The sequence below is a fragment of the Herpailurus yagouaroundi genome, unplaced genomic scaffold (assembly GCF_014898765.1).
Source record: "Herpailurus yagouaroundi ecotype Mexico unplaced genomic scaffold, PumYag 250, whole genome shotgun sequence".
NCBI classification, from domain to species: Eukaryota; Metazoa; Chordata; class Mammalia; order Carnivora; family Felidae; genus Herpailurus; species Herpailurus yagouaroundi.
In genome coordinates, this window is record NW_024412467.1 from 23,006,620 (window position 1) to 23,029,687 (window position 23,068).

General features: G+C 42.9%; 2 pseudogenes; one reads left to right on the forward strand and one right to left on the reverse strand.

The window, feature by feature from the left end:
* Positions 1–2,117: 2,117 nt before the first annotated feature.
* On the forward strand, positions 2,118–14,121 carry LOC121020553 (40S ribosomal protein S23-like; annotated as a pseudogene).
* A 2,599-nt stretch (positions 14,122–16,720) lies between these two features.
* Positions 16,721–20,568, reverse strand: LOC121020554 (programmed cell death protein 2-like; annotated as a pseudogene).
* Positions 20,569–23,068: the final 2,500 nt, after the last annotated feature.

Here is a 23,068-nt window from a genome sequence, read left to right on the forward strand (position 1 = left end):
TCCTCTCTTCTGCCTCCTTCTCTTTATTGAGTTCTTTATTGCCATTTGAATGTAACGTTTGGAACACATTATATTAAATTCTTCCTCTAGCAAAGGGAAGGGATGGGTGAAAATGAATTTACCGATGGCATGCTAAAATTGAACCAACCACAGTCATACCCAGCTGAAGATGTGACATCAACCCGAATTTGTAAATGCCTTTAAATATTTTATTAGTTGAAAGGTTGCCTACTTGAAAGCCAACTAAGTGTCCTTTCATGTAGAAATCCTACTGTGTCTTCACTTGCTTTACCAAAAAAAAATTTTTTTTGAATAAGTTACTGCGTGCAAACAGCACAAAATTCTAAAGGATAGAGAGTGGAAAGTACGTCTCTTCCTCCTGTGTTTCTTGCTACACTTTTCCTCCCCGGAGGGCAACCATTCTTATCATTGTTCTTTCCTGAATCCTTGCAGAAATATCCCATATATCTTCAAATCTGGGTAGATTATTCCTTTTTTTTCCCTTCACACATTTTATGATAGGAACACTGTTCTGCTGACTCTTCTTCACTGAACAGTTTATCTTCAAAATATAGAGAGCTTCCCTCCTTTAAATGGATACACAATATTGTGCCATACTTTATTTAACCAGTTCCCTACCAATGGACACGTAGGTTGTTTACACTTTTTTCCTACAGTATAGTGCCACAATAAATAATTTTGTGTATATGTCATTGTGTGTATGAGAATAGCTATCCCGTAAATTTTTCCATGGAAATTTTCTGCCAAGTTGTGTCATGCTCTGCCTTAGTTTGGGCTGGTCAGTTTCTTATTTGGGGAAGAGAAGCAGAGAGTAAGTTACAAACAAAGGTACAAAATTTGTTTACATACCCTTATAGAAAGAAAAATAAATAAAACACTGGAGCTATAATTTTTCTGATTTTTTAAACAAATGCAAAATTGGAAAAATTATTACCTTAAATCTGACCCTGTATTTATTTCATTCTACTTGCTGACCCTGTATTTATTTCATTCTACTTGCTTCTATTCCTACACAAATGTTTTTTTTGTTTTTTTTAATTTATTTATTTTTAAGGAATTTTTTTTTTTTACATTTACTTATTTTTGAGAGACAGAGTGAGCAGGGGAGGGGCAGAGAGAGAGAGGGAGACACAGAATCCGAAGCAGGCTCCAGGCTCCGCGCTGTCAGCACAGAGCCCAATGTGGGGCTCGAACCCACGAACCGTGAGATCATGACCTGAGCTGAAGTCCGACGCTCAACCGACTGAGCCACCGAGGTGACCCTGTTCTTTTTTTTTTTTTTTTTAAGAAGGAGGAGAAGGAGAAAAGATGAGGGGCGGGTAAGGGATTTCTGTTTTAAAGAGGCTGAGGTATTCATGAAAACAGTTCCAAAGAAAAAGTGTGAGCAGCGTCATTCTAAATGGGGTGAAAACAGCCCTCACAATGGAAAAGAGCAGCAGTTTACTTTACAAGAATTACATATGATAAAAACTAGACCTAGTGATGAGTAGGGGCACGAGTCAAGAGTCAGTGACTTCTGTTTCAATATTCTGTATTTAACAATGAACTGGCTGGTGCCATTCCTGCTGGGCTGATGTAAAGCTTCCAACAACCTAATTGAAGGGGAACATTGGTTTTAAATGCCCTGAACACTTGGGTCAGCTGCCAGGGCCCCCTGGATCCTTGGCCATGCATTCCCCACAACCTGTCAGACACATGATCCAGTGACTTTGGAGAAGACAGGGATCACTGCCAGGTGCTTCTTGGCATATCGTAAGTATCCTGCCTCTTTCGCACCTTGTGAGAAGGGGACAGGCAGGCACCCAGCAGGCCAGCCTGCTAGCCTGTCAGCATACCCAGGTCTGTGTGCTGCTAGACCTTACTTCCACATGATCAGAACAGTGGGTGCCAGACTGACCAGTCCAAGCAGATGCTCTGCGGCAAAGCTTTAAAAGCACAGTTGTATACTATGACTTGGAATGCATACTTAGGAAAACAGTTCAAAAGCAAGAAAATGCAGACTAACTCTTAGATTAAAAGATACTTTTTGAAACTCTTAGTTTCTTTTGTTGCATTACCATTGTACATTGATGGAATTTGTAGTGGTGGGGATAGTCATGGCAGTGGGGCTGGTGGGGCTGCTGGTGGTGGTGGTGGTGGTGAGTGTATGTGTGTACGTGTATGTGTGTGGGTTTTCACCCCTCAACAAAGGAAATGTTCTATTGCTCCCTGAGGTGCCACCAAGAGGATATTCACTATTAGGCAGACACAGTATCCAAATTATAAAACCCACTGGGATGTGATGCAGGATTCAAAGGTTGGGATTCAAAGGTTGGGGTTAGGGAGGAGAAGCTGGAGTTACCTTGAGGTCCTTCCAAGAATCTGAGAAGGAACAGAAATCCTATATGTTCCAAATTTGCCTGCCCCTCTACATCAGCCCCAGAGATGATCTTAGACTATGTCGGAGCTCCCATTTCATCACAAGTGTGTTCAATTAATCGAAATTTGAACCAAAAGTAACCTTAAGAGATCATCTAGCTTGACCTCTTTATTTTGGAAGGGAAGAGATTGAAGCTCAGTGACTTTTGTCTAAGGTCACTGGACTTTTTCTGTACAAATCAGATCTTGGACTCAGTGTTCTTCTCTCTACAACATCTCTCAGGTTCTGTTATATACAAGGCCACATGAAAACGAGAAAGAGAAATGTCCTGGCTTCCAGAAAAAAACTCCAATGCAACTCAACCTCCCTGGATAGGTTGGGCACAGATGAAATGCTGAAGGGCCTTTGTCTCTAGTGGCATCACTGTTTGACTGATGATGCTGAATTTCCTGGTTCTAAAACACTGCAGATACACTGTTCTAGTGTAATCATGGTGGCTAGAATGTTCTGTCGGGGGATGGTTGCTGTGAAAACGAGTAGGAAGTTAATGAGTAGGAAGTAGCACATTGGAGTGCCACCTTCTACACATCCCCATTTTAGTTAAGATGTGACTTATATACTAGACAAAGCTGTTTGACAACTACTGTAATGCTAATTTCCTTCCAGTGTTTAAGAGAGATTCTATCATGTAGTCATGCTTTTTTTTAATGCACCTCAAAGTTGAGCTATTACCTTGAAAACTGGTCCACTCATACCTTTGTTTCTTAGAAGCTTCCCCCCCCATCTTCCCTGTTCCTCATGTTTTTCTTCAGGCATGCTTGCCAACACATACCCAGAGAAGCCTATTTGGGTGCAGTCTATTTCACTCAAAATGTTTCATAGTCATATTTTCTTTTCCTTTTAACTGAGATAGAATTTACAGGCCATAAAAATTCACCTGCAGAAGAGTACAAATCAGTGAGTTTTATTATATTCACAGAGTTGTGCAACTATTACCACTATGTAATTGCAGGGCATTTTCATCATCCAAAAAACAAGCCCCATGCCCATTGGCAGACCTTCCCTCTCCCCTCTTCCTCCAGCCCCTTGGCAACCACTACTCTTTCTGACACTATGGATTTGCCTAGTCTAGACATTTCATGTAAATGGAATCATACACTCTGGTTTTTTTGTGTCTGGTTTTTTTTTTTTTTACTTTGCATAATGTTTCCAAGGGTCATCCATGCCATAGCATGTGTCAGTGCCTCAGTCCTGTTTATGGATGAATATTATTCCATTGCATGGATATGCCACATTTTGTTTATCAGTTCGTCACTTGGTGGACATTTAGGTTGTTTCCACTTTTTAGCTATCAAGAATAATGCTGCTGGGCACCTGAGTGGCTCAGTTGGTTAAAGGTCCGACACAGTTTTGGCTTAGGTCATGATCTCATGGTTTGTGGGTTCAAGCCCCACGTTGGGCTTCATGCTGACAGTGTGGAACCTACTTGGGATTCTCTCTCCCCATCTCTCTCTGTCCCTCCCCTGCTTGCTCTCTTGCTCTCTCTCAAAATAAATAAACTTAAAAAATTAAAAAAATAATAACACTGCTATGAATATTCGTGTGTGTGTGTGTGTGTGTGTGTGTGTGTGTGTGTGTGTGTGTTTCTCCTGGCTATATACCTAGGAGTGGAATTGTAGGGTCACATGTAACTCTATGCTCATAATCATTTTGACTTCCACCTAACGATGTAAATGCTTTTGAATTTGCCCAGATGGCCAAGATAAAATAGAGATTAGGAAAGCCTTGGGATTTTGTACTTGTGCACTCATATAGAGTCTTAATATTGTATAGTTAGAGGAATGGAGGGGACTGTAGAGATCTAAGCAAGGAAGAGGGGGAAGAGGGAGGGTAAAAAGGTACCTTCTAGCTAAGTAAGCCACCTTAAAGATAATGTCAGGAGTCCCCCCAAAGACTTCTTATTCCATTGCATTGGCTACCCTTTTTGCAGGGAAGGCTGTACAAATAGGCTTTTGGATGGACACATTATCCCCCCAATAATTTAGAGGTTCTGTTAGAAAGGAAGAAGTGGAGAATGGACACTGGATGGGAAACTGGCAGTTTCTTTCATAATTAAAAAGTGGTCAAGAAATGACATTAACCCAGATCTCTCAGCTCCTTTCCAGTGCTCTCTGTAGATATAAGTTTGCAAAGGGCTTCATGTTTGAAGTGCTCATTTTCCAAAGCAGAGAGCTGAAGACTGAATGAAAGGTTTCTTTTCTTGTCTTGTCTTTTTTTAAGTAGGCTTCACACCCAGTGCAGAGCCCAACTCATGACCCTGAGATCAAAACCTGAGCTGAGATCAAGAGTCAGATGCTTAACCGACTGGGCCCCCCAGATGCCCCTGAAAGAAGATGTCTCTTCTTCAGGATTACAATATTTAGAAAATTTAGAGTCAAATTTCTAAATCAAAATGTTTACTTAGTTCTCAGCATTTCTAATTTGTGATCAACTGATGACAACACACATTCATGACTTCTAGAGAAATTCCTTTCAAAGATCTATAATGAAATGTTCGTAGTAGTAGGTTGTGCTGATCGTGAACATTTGGCCTATAGGCCAAAGCAATAGAATTTTTCTTTCATGAATGTATTTCACTGTGGCTTGCAAACTTGATCACTGAGGAGAAAGAACCAAAGCTACTTTGGTGAATTGAGTGGGAGGAGAGGGCACCAGGGAACACACCAGGCATGAGCAACTGTGGGACCACATGGGTCACATGGAAGAAATTATGAGAGACACCTGCTCAGGAAGATACTGGTAGGCGTCAGTGACTAGTGCAAGTCAAAGGGCTAGAGGGCCAGCCCATGCCAGGGAATCCGAGATACCCACATCCAGAAGTAGCTGGGAATCTTGGAGGTCAGCTGAGAGGGACAAGCTTTCAGAGGTTAGGACAGGAAGAGTCAAACATTAAGTAGGAAAGATTGTTCAAAGTTAATGTTCTGACGAGTGAACTATGCCTAAGTGAGCCAGATCTAGAGAAGCAAGTTACCAGACTCTGCTTTCCTTTAGATCTCTGAGTAGTTAGGCATGATTTTAGGGTCTCATTTACAGGAAAGAGGAAGGGAATCAACATTTACCAAATGCCTACCATGTGCTAGGGATGTTATTTCAGAGACTATGGTGTAGAATGAGAAACACCTCATTTATGTCATTTATTAACTTCGGGTCCTTAACAAGCTCCCCCCCCCCACCCCACCTCTCTAAATCCTCCTATAAAACAGAGTTCTTAATATCTACTTATCAGAGGTTTAAATGTCATTGAGGTATATACAGTGATAAGAAAGTGATAATGATCAGTATTAATCGAATGTGAACTGTTTGTTACACATTTTTCTCATTTCATCCTACAGAAATGCTATATAGTTTAGGTGCTTTTGACTGAGTCCAAGATAATTTAAAAGTTTGCTCATGAAAAGGTAAGTTTTGGAAATTATCGACTCACATAATCAAAAAGTGCAGGGGCAGATCTTTCAAGTTCCACCATGATTACATCTGGAGCCTCTAAATATGTTATCAGAACTTTTTCCTTTATTACTGTCCTGCCTCCGCCTTCTGTTTCAGCTTCATTCTTTGGCAGGCTTTCCCCACATAGTGGCACCTTTAGGCTCATTTCTACCCACCCTATTGCTAGAGAACCAGAGAAAAGAAGAAGGTAGACTGGTCAGAACTGTGTCAGGTGCCCACCCCTGAATCAGTAATGCGAGAAAGGAAAAGACACACTGATCAACTAACTACCTGTATCATGTGCCCTCCTAGCAGGTGCGCAAGGAAGGGCCACGTGACTGACAGTCTCATTGTTTAGGGAACCGACAGTTTCTAAAAGAATTCAGGCTTAGATTAAACAATTTGCCCCAAATCACTCAGCTCTAAGTGGAGGATCTGGATGTAAACCCCAGGGATTTCTGACTCCAAAGTGCATGATATTTGCAGCACAACATCAAAAAAGTGATGAGAGCCACATAGAAAGGGATATCTAGAGCAGCAGGTGAGGACACATGCCTGATACACAGATAAGCAAATCTTCAGAGGTTCCATCTTGACTATCGACTCAAGTCTAAATTCAAAGAACTGGACCATCTGGCAAACCTCTTTACCTCCCTTATTGGTTTCCAATATTCTGCACGAATACTTTCTTTTATTAATTTCTCCAACTAAAATGTCACACTTCCTCTTCTCCATCCTTCACCATTGTAGATACCGTCCTCCCCCCTGAGGAATATCCTGTTTTACTTCTCTTTCCAAAATGCTTTTCAGCTCTTAGCATTATACTAAGGTTCTACTTCTTCTCAGAAAACTTTCTTTACCTGATGCCTCATGTGGCACATTCTTTGCATTTTGTGTAATAAAAGCCTAGTGCTAGGAGCCAGGCCATTTCAACTCCAGTCCTAACATTTTCACCTTCAATTTTGGTTATTGTTCGTTGGTTCTCTATTATGAGTGAGGTTTTTTTATTCCATTTTTATCTCCACTATTGGTTTCATTGTGTGTATGTTTTTTAGTGGTTATTCTAAGTTGTTCTTTTTAATTTTTTTAATGTTTTTTGAGAGAGAGAGAGAGAGAGAGAGAGAGAGAGAGAGAATGAGTGGGGGAAGGGCAGAGAGAGAGGAATACACAGGATCTGAAGCAGGCTCCAGACTATGAGCTGTCAGCACAGAACCCAACATGGAGCTCGAACTCACAAACCATGAGATCATGACCTGAGCTGAAGTTGGTAACTTAACCAACTGAGCCAGCCAGGCACCCCTCTAGGGTTTTTAAGATAAATCTTTAACTTACCATCATCTACCTTCAAAATAGTGTCTCATTTCACATACAGGATGAGATCCTTCCAGTAGCGTGCTTCCATTGGCCCTTCTGTTTTCTGTGCGTTTGTAGCCATATCTTATTTTCACATATTTGAAAACCCCACTCTACACTGTCACTGCTTTTCTTTAAACAGTTATCATTATAAAACATTAAAAACTAAGGAAAACATATTTATCCACATATTTACCAATTCAGGTCTCTTCCTCTGTTTGGGTTGAATAACATTTTCTTCTACCTGAAAAGCTTCTTTTCACATTTTTTGTTCGCTGATCTTCTGGCAATGAATCTTTCAGCTTTTGTTTGGCTGAAAAAGTCTTCATTCTGCTTCATTTTTGACAGATATTTTTGCCGGATATAGAATTTTACATAGACGATGTATTTTCTGCCGACACTTTAAAGATGCCGTTCTAGGGGCATCTGGGTGGCTCGGTCGGCTCAGGTCATGATCTCACCGTTCATGAGTTCTAGCTCCACATCGGGCTCTGTGCTGATAGCTCAGAGCCTGGAGCCTGCTTCTGATTCTGTGTTTCCCTGTCTCTCTGCCCCTCTCCTGCTCATGCTCTGTCTCTCTCTGTCTCTCAACAATAAATAAATGTTAAAAAAAAAAAAAGTTTAAAGATGGCATTGTATTGTCTCCTGACTTGTGTTGTATGAGCAGTCACTAGTCATTATGTTTTATTATGTAGTATGTATGTAATGTTTTATTATGCCTAGCTGCTTTTATTAAGATGATCTCTTTTCTTCCTTTTTTAAAAAAACTTGTTATTTAAGAAGAGTGGACATACTTGGAATAGGTTGGATCTTTTCAAAGCTTGCTTCTTTATTTATTTTTTTTTTATTTTTTTTTTCAACGTTTATTTATTTTGGGGACAGAGAGAGACAGAGCATGAACGGGGGAGGGGCAGAGAGAGAGGGAGACACAGAATCGGAAACAGGCTCCAGGCTCTGAGCCATCAGCCCAGAGCCCGATGCGGGACTCGAACTCACGGAGCGCGAGATCGTGACCTGGCTGAAGTCGGACGCTTAACTGACTGCGCCACCCAGGCACCCCTCAAAGCTTGCTTCTAAGCTACAGTAGGGCAAGTCCAGAGTACTCTTAGGTCTCGGGATAATTTAGCCCCACTATTAAGGCAATGCCCAGGAGGCATTTCCATTCCAGCTCACAGGAACACAAATCATTCCTAAGCCTGTGTGACCTCAAGGAATTGTTTGGTTTACTGCTTTCCAGTTGTTCCTTCCTTATTCTTGAGTAATTTCTAATTTTGTATGTGCCTGTCAATTCTCAGCCCAAGACTGGAGGGGACCTTTCTGCAGATCTCCAGAGCTCTCTGGGTGAAGTTCCCCGCCCCCCCTGCCCCGGTCTGTCATGCATTGCTTGTTGTGCAATGTCCTGAGAAACATTGATTCATATATTTTGTCCCCCTTTTTAGTTATTGCAGTCAGGAAGATATATCTAACGCTGATTGCCTCATCCCAGCCAAAAGTAGAAATCCTCTCTTCATTTTCTTTGATTAAAATGTGTTTTCGGGGCACCTGGGTGTCGGTTGGGCGCCCAACTCTTGATTTCGGCTCACGTCATGATCTCACGGTTCCTGAGTTCGAGCCCTGCATCGGGCTCTGTGCTGATGGTGCAGAGCCTGCTTTGGATTCTCTCTCTCTCTGTCTCTCTCTCTGTCCCTCCCATGCTCGCTCTCTCTCTCTCTCTCTCTCTCTCTCTCAAAATAGATAAATTTTAAAAGTGTGTTTTCTTTCTTTCCATCTACTAATTCTCTTAGTGTCCGTCCTGTTTATTTGCTCTTGTGTTCCTTTTAATTTGGACTTGATTTATAACTTTTTCTTTATTTTTGCCTTTTTTTCTCAGTTCTTTTACTTATTTACAAATATTTCTTTTCTCCAAGAATCTCATGTCAGAGTTTTTCTAATTTTAACATATTTTTTCCTTACATATCTATTATCCTTTGCTTGACTTTCCTTCTTTTTTTGGCGAATTTGAAATTTGAGGTGAGTTTTCACTAGTTTGTATCTGTTGTCTTTCTGGCATACTTTCATCATTTGTAAAGACATTAGTCTGCTCCTGTTTATTCTTGATTTTATTGGATTTGATCATGATCCTTTTCTGTTGCCCATTTTTAGATGAAATGAGTTTTACTGTGGTTTTAGGACTAAGAGAAAGGCCAGGATAGTTTTAAGGGGTGAATGGCTCTATAGCTCCCCCTTCTGTTGGCTTCAGAAACCGCCCTACTTTAAAGATCTGCTTCAATGTTGCCTCTCCTTCATTTTTACTGGGATCTTCTTTTTCCTTTGCTGCTGTTAATCTTAACCTCCATATCATGGAATCTCCTTCCAGCAGTTTTTACTCACTTTCAGGCTTGTTCTGAAAGGGATTTTGGTTTTTTAGTTTGAGCATTCATTTAGTTAGCTTCTTGGTCTGTTTTTTGTTTCTTTGTTTTTTTGGGGGTTTTTTTGATGGGGGGGGTGGTGCTGATGGGGAAGGATGGTCAAGGGAGATTCAAACCTATGGTCCCACCTCCACTATCTTCCACATCTCCCAGAATCCAGTCATTTCTAAAGTCTTGTAGTTCCATCTGTCATGTTTCTATTTAATTATTCATTTACTTCAACAAATATTTATTGGGTACCCACTGCATGCATGATGTTGTGCTAAAAATTACAAATAGGAATAAACATACTCTAGCCTTCAAGGAGTCTCCAAAGTCAGTCAGGGAGGCAAGTATAAGCACAGTTAAGTACAGCCAGACTGCGGTAAATGCTGTGAAGGTGCCATGGAGACACAGAGATGACAACAACTAATTCTTATTGGTTTGAAGCCAGGGCAATTTTCATAAAGAGGCAACATTTACATTCTCCCAAACTAAAAGGTCTAATGTGATCCACATAATAATAGGAATCAGGATTCTTGTAGGAGGCTGGACTGATTTAAACAGTAGCTCTTGAAACAGCCAAGCTATGTTATTAAAGAAAATGCAGCGAGATAATGAGTACTGTCTCCTGTACAGAACTGTGTGCTTCTTGTCACCCTCAGCATGGACTCCTTTTCCTTCTATTGTTTTATTTGCTAGCAATGCTGACAGGTCTCTGGGAGGAAGACGGTATGACTGGCACTTGTTGTAGATCCTATCTCTTTCTCTTCACAGGAGACACACCAGACTATAGCTTGCCACTCTTCTGCTGGAAGCGGGGTCCTGCACTCAGCATTCCTGCCTTCTTGACCTGTGGTGTTCACCGCCAGCCCTGCACCATCCAGTCACCTGGGTAGGCTCACAGGCTGGCTCCTTGGCTAGCATTTCACACAATCAAGCTCCTTTGTTTGGGTATTCTTATAAAGCCAAGGGGTTGGTGTGTGTGCTGGCACAGGAAGAGGGCGGGCTGCCATCTACCCAGCTTTTACCCAGAGCAGTCTTTGTGGGCAGATCTTCATTATACAGCACCCATGTGTGGGTCTGACTTCTATTCATAAGAATTTTTTAAAAAAAATTTTTTTAGTGTTGAATCCTGTACTCAATTATGCAAGGCTTCAACTAGATTTTTTTTTTTTAACATAGAAGATGTGGTTATTTTCTGCAGTATTTCCTCAGTCTGTGATGCTATTGCTTCTTACAGAACCAGAAGCTCAGAAGCAGGAGGAGGCCAGCCAGGCAGGAGGTGGAAGAAAGGAGGATGTGAGCTAAAGAAGGCCTTCTCTATATGAGCACCAGTAATGACCTTCCAGAAAGAGGAGCCTGTTAAGGAGAAACACAGCTGGAAGCTGTTGACTAAAAGAGGAGGAAGAGGAAGAGAATTCACAGTCCAGGACAGGAGGGATTAACAGCCTTCCTAGATGCCCCTCATCCTGGCCCTTCTGGGTGCCCTGCCGTCCCCAGACCAGCTTCTATGTCCAGGCCTTCAGGCAAGTCACTGCAAGATCACCACTCCTCCTGCAATCTAGGGGTTCACTGACACTCCCAATTTCTCGCCAGGTGGGGAGCCCTTTTGCAAGATCGTTCCTTTAAAAAAAAGAAGGTTTGTTTGTTTTTTTAAGTTTATTTATTTAGAGAGAGACAGAGAGTGTGAGTGGGGAGGGGCTGAGAGAGTGGGAGAGAAAGAGAATCCCAAGCAGGCTCTGCACTGTCAGCATGGAGGCTGATGCAGGGCTTGAACTCATGAACTGTGAGATCATGACCTGAGCCTAAATCAAGAGTCGGATGCTTAACCAAGTGAGCCCCCCAGGCACCCCTGTAGGACAGCTCTGTAAGATGAACTTAGAAACTTCATTGAAGAAATTAGAAACTAGAAACTCTAAAGGCGCCTGGGTGGCTCAGTCAGCTGAGCATCTGACATTGGCTCAGGTCATGATCTCACAGCTCGAGTTCGACCCCGCGTAGGGCTCTGTGCTGACAGCTCAGAGCCTGGAGCCTGCTTTGGATTCTGTGTCTCCCTCTCTCTCTGCCCCTCCCTCACTCATGCCATGTCTCCCTCTGTCTCTCAAAAATAAATAAACATTAAAAAAAAAAAGAAAAAGAAACTAGAAACTCTAAAGCTTGGAAGCAGAGGACTTCTAAGCTGCAAGATTCTTGTCCTAACTCAACTGTCTTGCAGATTGTCTCAGCTGGCACCGTCCACTGGGCTCCCCTCCGCCATCTTCCTTTCTTCAACCCTGTCTGAGTTGAGCACCAAGCAGAGAGACTGGGTCATCTGGGCCACAATGGACCTGGGATGGGGCCCTCTGTCCTCCTAAGTACTGGTTTCCTTCTTTCTCTCACTTCTGGGCATGGCCTGAGGTGGGAGCTCTGGCTTTGGGCTACCCAGGGTTTCTGTTTTGTTCTTTCAGTTATCCCTGAGCCACTGGCGATGCAGACACTTCCCCTTTGGACAGTCGGTATTTCTCTCTGGGGCTTCAAATCTTCTTGAACAAATCCTTCAGCTCCATGGCCTTAGCCTGGTATTCTCCCCCCACCTTGGCTCCATTTCTCCTGCCTTCCACACACACAGTCAACCGGTTGTTCATGACAACAGCATCTTTCAGTAAAGATCCCTCTATTTGTCCCAGACACATGGGCTGGAGTTTGGGACTGATTATGCTTCAGTTACGGGGACTTAGTAGGAGCACCTTGGTTCCAGGGAACACATCTACCCTGCAGTGAGATGGATAGCCAGATCTATATGTCCTGTTTTAACTCATTTTTTTTTAATGTTTATTTATTTTTGAGACAGAAAGAGACAGAGCATGAACGGGGGAGGGGCAGAGAGAGAGGGAGACACAGAATCCGAAGCAGGCTCCAGGCTCAGAGCCATCAGCCTAGAGCCCGACGCGGGGCTCAAACTCACGGACCGCGAGATGGTGACCTGAGTTGAAGTCGGACGCTTAACCAACTGAGCCACCCAGGTGCCCCATGTTTTAACTCATTTTTAAGCCATTCACTAAGTCCCAAGTTCCTTCTGAATGCTTTCTCTAGCTTTTAGCTCATATGTCCAACAATAAATGAGCAAAGCTCTTTTGCTGAAGGTTTTGTCCAATAGAGCATCAAGCAGCTCTGCCACCGGTGCCCAAATGATAATCTGGCATCGTTCTGATTATAAGCTGTGTGACTTGGGCGAGTTACTTAACCTCTCTGGGTTTTAGTTTCTGCATCATTAAACTAGGAATGGTCATGATGGCTGTTCTATAAGGTTATATACAAATGCAATACCTAGAACAGTGCATTTGTGTACCTAGAACAGTGCTAAAATAGCAGTGTTTTTTTTAATGTTCACTTATTTATTTTGAGAGAGACAGAGAGAGCGTGTGAGTAGGGGAGGGGCACAGAGAGAGGGAGAGAGAATCGCAAGCAAACCGTGAGATCATGACCTGAGTGGAGATCAAGAGCCAGACACTTACTGACTGAGCCACCCAGGCGCCCCCAGTATTTGATATTATTACTGACTGTGGTCAGGACTATGGATAGCATTAAACACAGTACAGAAGAACTGTCATCTCTCTCTTTTTTTAATGTTTACTTAATTGATTTGAGAGAAAGAGAGAGACAGAGAGAGAGAGAGAGACAGAGAGAGAGAGTGCAAGCGAGGGTGCACAAGTGGGGAAGGGGTAGAGAGAGTGAGAGACAGAATCCCAAGTAGGGCTCGAACTCATGAACCGTGAGATCATGATCTGAGCCGAAATCAAGAGTTGGACACTTAACCGACTGAGCCAGCTGGGCACCCCAGAACTGTCATCTCTTAAACAGAGTGCCCTCCCAGCCAAGCCTCCTACCTGTCTGTCCTCAGGAGGCATGGCTGGTACTCAAGTCAGAGAACAGAGGGATGGTGACACCACACACACACACACACACACACACACACACACACATACACACACACAGTAGCTGAGTGAGGAGAGGGCATGGACGAACCTCATTGTGGGCAATCCCAAAGTGTAAGGTTGAGCTCTTTGGCTTAGGCCCATGGTGCCAGCAGGACGGGCAAGTGTTGGGGGATTTGCACTGCCGGGAAGCTCCATAGCCACCATTGAGATCAGAGGTGGTGTGATGAACAGCACAAGCGAGCTTGGGCACAGCCCCAAAGGCCAACCATTTTGGAGGTGATTCCTCTGCAAAAGAAATTGTGTTGGAAAAAGTAGGGGTTGAAGACAAACAGCCAAATTCTGTATCAGAAAGTGTGTCAGGGTCCAGGTGATCAAGAAAGGCCATAAATAAATAAATAAATAAATAATCACAGCCTTTGTACCCAATGATGGTTGTTTGAATTTTATTGAGGAAAATGATAGAAGTTCTGGTGGCTGGATTTGGTCCCAAAGATCATGTTGTCAGTGACATTCCTGGAGACATTAAGGATGTCAAAGTAGCCAAAGTCTCTGTTTTGGTTGTATAAAAGGCAAGAAGGAAAGACCAGGATCTTAAATTTGATGGTGCACACACGACAGTAATACATTTTCATAGGCAAAAAAAAAAAAAAAAAAAAAAAGGAAAAAAAACCAGGCAAGTGTGAGGTTGAACTTTGTGAAGTTGCTGGGGTTTGGGAAGAAACTCATAGATTCCTGTTAGGTCCCACTTGGAGCCTCAGGAGAGGAGAAGTAGGGAAATGGGGATTTCTAGCTCTTCTCCCCTCTCCCAGGTCCTCCTGATGACTCCTCATGTAGGGCATAGCTTCCACACCCAGACTGACACCTCAAACTTTAGACTGCCTGCTCTCCCCCTCCCCCACCCTAGGGCACTTGTTAAAATGCAGATTCTGACTCAGTTGGGGACAGGGCTGGCTGCCCTACATTTCTTTTTTTTTTTTTTCAATATATGAAATTTATTGTCAAATTGGTTTCCATACAACACCCAGTGCTCATCCCAAAAGGTGCCCTCCTCAATACCCATCACCCACCCTCCCCACCCTCCCACCCCCCATCAACCCTCAGTTTGTTCTCAGTTTTTAAGAGTCTCTTATGCTTTGGCTCTCTCCCACTCTAACCTCTTTTTTTTTTTTTTTTTCCTTCCCCTCCTCCATGGGTTTCTGTGCAGCCACTCTGGAAAGCAGTGTGGAGGTTCCTCAGAAAATTAAAAATAGACCTACCCTATGACCCAGCAATAGCACTGCTAGGAATTTACCCAAGGGATACAGGAGTACTGATGCATAGGGGCACTTGTACCCCAATGTTTATGGCAGCACTCTCAACAATAGCCAAATTATGGAAAGAGCCTACATTTCTAACAAGCACCCAGTGGATGCTGCTGCCGCCCCCACACCATCCTGTGAGTAGCAGGGCTCTAGATAATGTTGTCGGTACAGTTTTGACACATTCTAGCTCTGGAGCTCCCAGGATAAACCTTTCCCTGGCAACATCAGCATATTAAAAACAAAATGAAACAAAGCTGCACCTGGTTGTGCCTGTGACAGCGGTGTCACATTCCCCCGCCCCCACCCCACCTGTCTGGAGAATTTCATAATCTACTTTTTTTGCTGCAAACCCACTAAGCCTATTAAAAAGGAAGTTTTTCTTTTCCTTTATTCACTGATCTTTCATTCAACAGGTATTTACTGAGCACCTACCACGTCAGAGGCACTGTGTAACACAGAAAAATTCCCACCCATGCCTTGGACTGTGGCAGGAGTCATTATTGGAAATGAAACCTGACCCTCTATTATTTCTCTTACAATTCTGCTTCCACACCGTATAGTGCAAGCCCCCTATATGGCACTTCTGATACCTGCTGAAAGCAGACTTACCCTCTCAGGGACAGCTCACCCTACCTCCAGCCCTGCCCAGTACTATATTTCTGTCCCCACAATCTCCTGCTGAGCAGTTCTGACCTTTGGCACCTGCTCCATCCCTCTTCCTGTAGACATTCCTTGCTCACCCATCCATTTCCAGATGTGGCTCCCCTTTCCCAATCCGTTTTTTCTGAACGCCCACGTGGATTTCCTGCACCCCCTTGGTTCTGACAATTTTACACTGAAATTCTGCTTCTCTCTCTGCTACACTTGAAGTTTCTTAAGTGTAGAGAATGGTCTCAATCACTTCTCCATCAGCCAATTTTTGCTGAACTGCGTTTTGTTATAAGTACTATGCCCCCTGGTAGGAACCTCTGCCTGGTGGTTTTCCCATCTGAGATGCCCATGGACCTCAACCTGCTTCCAAGTCATTAGTTTTGGCCTCACAGCTGCTGGCAAAGGGCTGGGCTACAGACTGCTGAGGAATGAAAAATGTTCCAGGGTGAACGTGCATCATCCGTGCTATGTGACATTTTACAGCCCAGCTGTCGGGCCACAATCAATAAAAACCCTGTCAGCACAGGGTGAGGAGAATATGAAGTAGGCAAGCAAAGGGCAGGAGGGTTTGGTGCTGATGTCTCTGGCCAAGCATGTTACCACTCTAGAGGGAGAGTGGGTCAGGAATTTTAGATCTGCTCCCACCCTGGAAATCTCAACTTTGGATATAATGCAATGGAAAAGGAATCCAAATGCTCTGTGCCTTCTAAAACTAGTTCTATCTTGCTTCACCTAATGTTTGGCACGGCTAATCTTTCCTAATTTGACAGTTTTGTAACCATTTCACTTTACATCATCGGATTGCTAAAAATCCATTCTTAACAGAAAACAAAACTTCTTTTTCCTTACTTAGGCATATTATCCACTTTTATTGTAGAAAGACATATACATATAAGTAAAAGGATCATTTCACTTGGTCTCACCATTCATAGGTAACCAGTTCACACCTGGTATATGTCTTTCCAGATTTATTTCTGTGCACATACACATGTACAAATATTTTGATGAAAATATGATCATACTGTGAATATCATTTATAATGGCCCCTTGGTATGGATCAGTTTAGATCAGTTTAGATCCAGATCTTGTTTGGTGTCCATATAGGTCTGTACTGTAAGACTGCATAGTCTTGCGCTGCATGGATGTACCAAAATTTATTTAATTCCCTGTCACTGGACATTTTTGTTGGACATTGTAAGCAATGCCTAAAATAACATTTTTGTACTAGTGTCTCTGGTATAATTATTTCCTTAGGATAAAGTCCAAGACACAGAACTGCAAGGTCTGAGAGATTAGCAGCATTTTTAAGGCTTTACAACGATGTCTATGAGGTGTATCTGTTACATCTTGCTTCATACAAATTCTTCTGTGTATCCAGAGCCCAGTCTACAGCTTTGAGCACCAGGGAGGCCAGCCGGGCGGCCTAGTCAACACTTCTGCCTAGTATGTCTGCCTCAAGGTAACTGAGTTGCTGAGGCATGGCCTGGAATTCAAATACTCTCTTGGCACTACAGGGGCAATCTGGAATACCCTTTTCTGGGGGGATATTTTCACCAGGAATCCAGATCAGGACAACACTTCCACCAATCTCTGAGAATCTTGTCCAGATTCAAAAGCTATGGTAGGTTTAAACTTCTGGAAGATTTTCTCTTCCCTGGACTCATGTTTTGCTGTGGAATCCAATTCTTTCTCGTGCGCTTCACCCACGCTTCATATGATCTCTGCAACATCACCCTTTCCCACGACTTCAGGTGTAATGCCATCTTCTGTTTCTATTACAATTTCAAATCCTTAAAAGAGGAAGTGGGAGTCTGGAACTCAACTATCCAAAGCGGTAATGTGCTTTGGGACATCTGGAGCAGGTCTGGGGGCCCAGATAGCCGCAGGCCCTGAAGAGCACCAGACTCCAGCTGGAGGCACAAGGATTCTCCTGTCTGTGGGGAGGATCCTCAGGAGGTGTCTCATAGGAGTAATACTCCTTTTTCCTGGTTCCTAAAAACTCACAGCTGTCTTAGCCTGGTGGCTCTGGTAGCTGAAGAGGAAGAAGCCTCGGTGGAAGGCATCCCACGGTGGCCAGTCAGCGACACGTGGACACGTGCACCTGCAGCACAAAGTGCTCCATGAGCGATGAACTACACACAGCTCACAGGCCTGCTGCTACCCAGGCAGGCCCCGCCCGGCCCCGCCCCCTCCGCGGGCTGCTCGCCCACCTCCGTCAGAACTGCTCCCAGACAGTTCTCTCAGCCCAGCGTGTCCTCCTCCCCAAGCCCTGCTCCGCCTCCCACTTAAATCCTTCAATATATTCGTAAAAGCTGTTTTTAAATCCTTGTCTGATCCTGACATTTAAAAAATCTGTCATTTCTGGCTCTCTTTCTATTGCCTTGATCTCCGCACCCCCGAAATATGGGTCACATTTTCATACTTCTTTTCATGTCTACTATCTTTTGATTGAATTTAGGATATTGCAAATGTTTCATTTTCGAGCATTTGGATTTTGTTGTCCTCTTTGACAGAGTGCTGGGCTTCCTTCTTGCAGGTAGTTCTCTTACTTGCAGATTGGCAGGGTCCTTCCCAGGCTTGTTTCTAAGCTCTGTTGGGTGAATCTGGAGTAGCCTTTACTTTAGTGCTACTTAAGTTCTGTTCCTCAGGTGTGACCTTTCTGGGATTTCTACTGAATATCCTGGGTGTTCATCGACATATCTCCATGTGGCTGGTCAGAACTCAAATGTCTCAAGTGCCATGCAAGCTATAATTACTAAATAGTTTCTTTTTTCTCTGGTAGCTGTTCTTTGCTTGGCCTTGTGGGATCTCCCCTGTATATCACAGAAGCTAGCCTTCAGCCAGAACCTTCAAAAGTGTCATGCAGATTTATGGAGCTATTTCCTTGCGTTGCTTTGCAACCTCAGCCTCCCTCAGCGTTCCAAACGTCTGTCTCTGTCTTCTCAGCTCAGCAAGACTGCTGTGCTCTGCTTGGATTCCTTCTCTCGGCACCATGGTTTAGAAGGTTCTTCAGGCAGAAAGCACAAGTGATTGTAGGATTCAGCTCATTTCCCCTTTTTTTCAAAAGGTGTGTGTTTTCTGAGGACTGGAAACAGTGGTTTCTTATATCCTGTCCAGTGCTCTCATTGTTTATGGCACAAGAATTGGTCTGGAATCAATTTACTTCCTATATACTCTTTTAATGAGGTTTGGAGGGGGTTATTATGTGGTTTTAAAAAAATACAGGGGCGCCTGGGTGGCGCAGTCGGTTAAGCGTCCGACTTCAGCCAGGTCACGATCTCGCGGTCCGTGAGTTCGAGCCCCGCGTCGGGCTCTGGGCTGATGGCTCAGAGCCTGGAGCCTGTTTCCGATTCTGTGTCTCCCTCTCTCTCTGCCCCTCGCCCGTTCATGCTCTGTCTCTCTCTGTCCCAAAAATAAATAAACGTTGAAAAAAAAATTAAAAAAAATAAAATAAAATAAAAAAATACAAATACAAAACCAGTATACTGGTTCTAAGAGAGGTTTTTCTCACTCTTAGAAAATAAATGGGTAAAAATAAATAGTACCTTTTCTGCCTCTGAAGACATGTGATGCCACAAAGGGTTGCAGCAGCACCCATGAGGGAAGCTGATCTAAGGGGAAGGCCAACAGGATGTTGACAATAACAGTTCTAGAAAACACCTAGGTCTGTGATAACATCAGTGAGATGACCAACCCTGAATCTGTCCTAGCTTTAAACTAGCCATTCTCAAACAGTCTCAGGGCCCCTTTACAGTCTTAACAATTATTGAAGATACCCGGGTGGCTCAGTCGGTTAAGCATCCAACTTTGGCTCAGGTCATGACATCACGGCTCATGAGTTTGAGCCCCACATTGAGCTCTCAGCTGGCAGGACAGAGCCTGCTTTGGATTTTCTGTCTCCCTCTTTCTCTTCTTTGTCTCTCTGTCCCTCCCCCTGCTTGTGCACTCTCTGTCTCTCAAAAATAAGTAAATAGGGGTGCCTGGGTGGTTGAGTCAGTGAGCGTCCTACTTCTGCTCAGGCCATGATCTTGCAGTTTGTGAGTTTGAGCCCCACGTAGGGCTCTGTGCTGACAGCTCAGATCCTGGAGCCTGCTTTGGATTCTGTGTACCCCCCTCTCTCTATTCCTCCCCTGCTCATGCTGTGTCTCTCTGAGTCTCAAAAATAAATAAACATTTAAAAAAAATTTTTAATAAGTAGACATTTTAAAAAAATTAAAGAAAAAATAATTATTGAAGATCCCAAAGAACTTTTGTATATGTGAGTTATAGCTACCAATGTTTACCATATTATTAATTGAAATTGAGAACATCACAGAACATGTATTTATTATTAATTTAAATAGATAATTGGGACACCTGGGTGGCCCAGCTGGTTGAGTGTCTGGCTTCAGCTCAGGTCATGATCTCGTGGTCCACATTGGGCTCTGTGCTGACAGCTCAGAGCCTGGAGCCTGCTTGGATTCTGTGTCTCCCTCTCTCTCTGCCCCTCGCCGGCTCACAGTCTGTCTCTCTTTTTCTCTCTCTCAAAAATAAACATAAAAAAGTGTTTAAGTAGATAATTAATCTATTATAGAATCTAAAACCGATGACATATTACCACAACTAACATTTTTATGAAAAATAATGTCTTATAAAACAAAAAATAACTTAGGGATACCAGTGACATTGTTTTACATTGTTTTTGCAAATCCCCTTAATGTCTGGCTTAATACCAGACAGCTGGATTTTCATAACTTCTTTTGAATTCATTTTGCTCTTATCTGTTGTTTTGGTTGAAAAAACAAACAAACAAACAAATCTGGCCGCACTCAGATATGTAGTGGATTATTCATGTTGAGAGAATTGTGGATATTCTTCTTTAGTAGACACCAAAAACTTAACAGGTTACAGTTACTTACAGGTTATTTATAATGTGGGCTCTGAAAGGATCTCCAAAAATACTTATACTCTGTTACAGGACTCAGGACATTTTTACTGTACAGGGTCAGACAGTCAATATTTTCCACTCTGCAGGCCTTGAAGTTTCCGTTACAGCTGCTGAGGTCGGCCAGTGTAGCTCGACAGCAGCCATTGATGATATGTGAACACATGAGTATGGTTGTGTTCCAATAAAACTTTATTTACAGAAACTTTTTTGAAATAAACTTTTTGTAAACAACTGTTGACTTCTGCTTTATTACAAATTAAAATCCATCGGTCTATCCTGCACTTGGGATGGATGTTTTTCATCATGCCAAGGCCCTGAAAGGGTTTTAGGGACCTTCAGGGGTCACTAGATCACATTTTGAGAACTACTACTGTAATATTTTTGTTATATGAGGTCAAACATTTCTTATTGTTAAAGGCATTTTCCGTTGGATCTTCTGTTCCTTGCAGCCAAAAGCATCCTAGGTGATACATTCCTGGGTGGTTTCTCAAGCCAGAAATATGCCAACTAAGTTTCTATTTTGGATTGTGGGAAATGGCAAATCAAACCCAACCACATTCCTTCCCGCCAGTTTGGTGTGCGGGCAGTAGAATGGAAATAGCAAGTTGCATGTCCAGACTGAGAGGTCCTGAGCCCGCTGGGAGCCTCACAGCGCCCTGGAACATTGCCAGAGAGCTTCAGAAAGTTTCACGTTTTCACTGGGAAGAACGGAGGTAACCAAAGAGTCTTCATTATCTAGACAAGGGGCATATTAGGATTCTCTAGAGAGACAGAACCAATAGGATATATATATATATAAAGACATTTATTATAAGAAATTGGCTCTTATGATTATGGAGACTGAGAAGTTCTGTGGTCTGGTTTCTGCAAGCTGGACATTCAGGTGTAGTTAGAGGCTGAGTTTATAGGCCTGAGAATCCAGAGAACTGTTAGTGTGAGTCCAAGTCTGAGAACAGAAGGTGGATGTCCCAGCCCAAACAGTCTGGCAGACAGCAAATTCCCCCCCTCTTCCACCTCTTTGTTCTAATTCAGGCCTCCAGTGGATTGGATAACGCCTGCCCACACTGAGAAGAGCAACTGTTCTACTCAGTCTACTGATTCAAATGCTAATCTCATCCAGAAACACCCTCACAGAAATGATGTTTAGCCAAATATCTGGACACCCCATGGTCCAGTCAAGATGACACATAAAAGTAACACTCACAATAGGACAAGGCAGGATAAGTCAGCATGAACTTTAGAATGTCAGACTACAGGGGAATGCGGGTGTCTGAAAATGTGTGACCATGTAGGAGGGCAGTGAACAGGACACCCCTGTCTGATAAGGTCCCTGTGCCAGCATCACATCTGCCTCCTACTGCTTAGAACCAACCTCAGGGAGCAGAAGGAGAGGGTGAAAACTCTGAGTTGACTGAGGGTCTCTTAAATTGACAAGTATTAATCTACAGTGACTACATTGGCATTGTCATTTCTGCCAAACAGAATAGGGGCTCTTGAGATAGAAATTAAGATCAATTTTAGGAGGACTTAAAAATTTTTATATGCCTTTGTTTAAGCACTAAAAATTCATATTTCCTAACAATGGACATCATCAGACTCAAAGATTTTGCCAACCTGATGAAGAGAAATATCCCACTATCATTTTACTTCTTCTTTTTTTTTTTTTTTAGTTTATTTATTTATTTTGAGAGAGAGTGTGTGTGCAGGAGGGGCAGAGAGAGAGAGAGAGAGAGAGAGAGAGAGAGAATCCCAAGCAGGGTCTGCGCTGTCAGGGCAGAACCTGATGCGGAGCTCGAACTCACAAACCATGAGATCATGACATGAGCCAAAGTCAAGAGTCAGATGCTTAACTGGCTCAGCCACCCAGACACCCCCATTTCTATTTCTTAATTATCAGTGAGGAAAAGCATCATTCAGATGTTATTGGGGGCACTATTTTTGAATCCCCCACAGTGTTTTTGAATTCAGGGCAGTTAACGTTACAGTTTAGAATCTGCAGACAAACCTATGTGCACAGAAATGGGTGCTGCTACTTTAACCTTTTTTTTTTTTTTTTTTTTTTTGAGAGAGAGAGGGAGAGAAAGAGAATGAGGATGGGGCAGAGGGCAAGGAAGACTGAGAGAGAATTCCAAGCGGGCTCCATGCCCAGCACACAACCCAACTCGGGGCTTAATCCCATGACCCTGAGATCATGACCTGAGCTGAAATAAAAAGTTAGATGCTCAAATGACTTAGCCACCCAGGTGCCCCTACTTTTATCTTCAAAGTGAGTAGACTTAACAGTTTGTCAAGGACTAAATAGACCACTTACAAGACATATTGCTCCATTTCAAGTTGACTTTCTGCCCTTTTTGTATGTTGATGCTGTTTACCATGGAAATTCCATTTGTTTTCATATATACACTTCCCTGCTATGCCTTCCACTCAACTCTGTTGACTGGCTTCTGGAAACAAGGCCAGGGCACTAGGCTCTGCGTGATTCAGGATTTTGTTACTTCCCAAATCTCTCTTCTCTTTCGCAATATTCTAATAAAAATAATCATATACTTCTTATACTATATAAATATATAAATATACTATATATATATACTATATATATATGCTATATAATAGTATATATATATATAAATATACTATATAAATAATCATATACTACATTCCTC